Here is a 3,226-nt window from a genome sequence, read left to right on the forward strand (position 1 = left end):
TCATTTCTCACGATATAAACAGGAGAGAGAGAATAAACTATGCAGGAACCAAAGAGTTATAATGGAGCAGATATAATGGAGGGTAAAGTAAAATATAGGTCTGAAAACAGTGAAATTAACTGAAGATTTGTGCACAAAAGAACTGGAGCAGATATCCCCTTGCTCTTCTCCCCTACTTCAACTCAGAACACAAGTACCTGCTATTTACCCTAGCCTATCCCAACCCTAAATGGCCCCTCTCAAGAAATTATCAAGAAAGCTAGTGTAAATGTGTGGGGTGTAGGGGGTCCATGGGGGACACAGGGGACATCTATAATACTTTTAACAAAAAGAAAAAATTTTAAATCTAAAAGACAGGAAGGAAAAGGAAAAAAAGGCAACTTTCCTGAATAATATTCTCCGCATCTCTTTTAGAGGACTTGTAGCCTGATTCCCAGGTCACCATTCATTCTGTCTGTCTAGAGTCTGTACAGGAAATAGAAACCACTCTGAGTTGGTTTTTGTTGTTTGTTTTTCTTAAGCACCACAGGAGTAAATGAAGGGAATTAGGTGATTATAAAATCAATTGGAAGTGATGGAACAGCGGGATCTATAGTCAGCTTTTAGACATGACTCTCAGAACAGTATGGAACTAATCCCCAAGAACAGTTGCTACCTCTGCAAAAAGCAGAACCATGAAAAGTACTGAGCTCATGAACAGACAGATTTTTAAAAAAGGGGGTCAGGAAAGAGCTGCTACCTACATCCTGACAAGCTCCAGAGAGACTGAAACATTCCTGCTGAGGTGCATCTCCGGCACCCTTCGTTGCCCAGAGGCACATGTCAGCAGAAAGGTCTTTTTTCTAATGTGCAGAACCTGCTTCCCTCCTAGAATCTTGGCTGCTGGGGAGTCTAGGGTATATATAGCTTCCAGCTCTCCAGTCAATGCAAAATATCAGGCTCACTAGAATAAGGGAGATCCTGATGCTGAAAACAACTAGAATATATCCACAAACTCACCCCTAAGCAATAGCCTCACATAAGGCACTCCATGCCTTATCACACAGAGAGCTCCAAGTCAGAATCCCATTCAGGGCAGAGACCTGAAAGGAAAATATACCTATTTAGACAATTGAAAAGTAACTTCCACACTGCCTACTCACCCCTTCATCTAATCATCATCAAGAACAAACAACAATCATTAGGCATAGGAGGGGAACAAGCATTGTGAAAAAGTATCATGATAAAATGAGAAAACAGGAAATTTAACATCACTCAGGAAGCAAAAGCGAAACCTCTCACATGTTCGGAGAGATTAGAAAAGCTAGGAATCTTGAGAAAAGTGTCAACTGGAGAACGTGGGAGCACTTTTTAGAGATTTATATTAAAATTGCTAAATTTAAACAGCATAAAATATTTTCAAGTGTAGAGAAAAAGACATGGGCAGAATATATGAATGATAAGAGGCAAATAAAAGACCAGTTCCAGAGGTAACAGCCTCCAAACAGCAGGGGCTCCAGAATAAGGGAACGCACTCAAATACAGACAACCCAGAGACCAGCCTGTACAGACTAAAGCAGGATGATAGAATGCCTCCAGGAGAAGAAAATTCTGGGAAAAGGGGAACTCCATACACTAGCTGGTGTAATGTAAAACTCAAAAAGCTAGAAACACATCTCCTAAGGGCAACCCAGTATGGTGACATTCTTCCTATAGAAAAGAAATCTGTTCCTATCCCATTATATAAAAATGAACATAATATTATAAATGCTGTTCACTGGTTCTTCACTTTTAGAGTCAACATGAAATCATCCAGTGTTTATATGACAGCTCAAATGTATAAGATATTACATAGGCCAAATAAAACAAGTACAGGATGAGTGCAGGCCACAGGCCTCAGATGGCAAGCTTTGCAGAAGCCATCTGCTGATAGAACCTCCAGGAGGGTAGTCTAAAGGCAAAGATTTTCAAAGTTTTATTTATATGAGCAGTTTGTAGCCATTATCATGTGTGATCCTGAGAGTCAGGGAGGGGAGGAAAAGCATAGCTAACATGGCTGTTGTTTCAGGAAAAGAATATAAATATCAACACATTTAACAATCCTATCTAATAAAGATGGAATATGCAAATTGACCATCACTTCACAACAAAGATGTTGGCGTCCACAGCCAATAAGGAGGGAATATGCAAATTGACACAACAAAGATGGTGGCAGCTGGGCCGGGAAGCTTGCGTCATCGCCATGGCAACAATGCAGGTGTTCCGCCCCACCCCGGCCGCTCTGGGCCTCTGGGCAGCGTGTGAAGGCGTAAAGGCAGCCAGGGGAAGGAAGGCCTATTCTTGCATGAATCTTCACGCATCGGGCTTCTAGTATAAAAATAAAGCTGTAGATGATTAACCATGGTAAGCAACAATGAGGGAAGGTGAAGGACAGGCTTGGGATATTGGAGTCCTTATCCCATGAGTGGGGAGCCAAGAGATTCTGTGGCTAGTTGAAAGCACACACACACACAAATATAGATGTGTAAACATAGCATTAGAATTGCAGAAAAGATCAGTAGAATAATTCAAAATAATTAAACTGTAAATATTTGAAAGGAGAGGAAAAGAAAAAGTGAGCCAAATACTCATCTTTCAGAGAAGAAGTCAATAAGTGTGTATTAAATACCTACTCTATCAAGCACTCTGCCAGGTGCTGAGGACACAAACATGCGCATAGGAGGGGGCGGGGGAAACTGATGCTTGAAATCATCTCATTGTTGTTCACCCTCTAAAATAATAATAGTTTATTATTATTCTTTTCTGGTAATGGTCTATCCCTCCAACACAAATCCATGCTTAAAGGCATGGAATATAACCATGACTAAAGAAACAGATAAAAAATATAATCTAGAGCAGGGGTGGGCAAACTTTTTGTGAGTACGTGCCAAAACCAGCAAAATCTGACTCAAAATTCTTCTGCATGCCAACCCTAATTTTTTGAGAACATGTTACGCCTACTTGATATCTCTTAAGGTGTACGTATGTGAAGAACCTTTAAAACATAATAAAATTCATTCAAGCGAAAAAAACACAGTATATGATGATGAAAAATACACTTATTTTTTAATGAATACATGTACACTGATAGTCCGACAGAAAACTTTATGACTCGTTTTGATATTATCAGTGGGACTTTTGCTGCTGCATCACTGATGACAGAGATTTTACATCAGGTTTATATTTCGTGACCTTCAGAGATATGCAC

This window comes from Myotis brandtii, unplaced genomic scaffold (genome assembly GCF_000412655.1).
Source record: "Myotis brandtii unplaced genomic scaffold, ASM41265v1 scaffold48, whole genome shotgun sequence".
Classification (NCBI taxonomy): domain Eukaryota; kingdom Metazoa; phylum Chordata; class Mammalia; order Chiroptera; family Vespertilionidae; genus Myotis; species Myotis brandtii.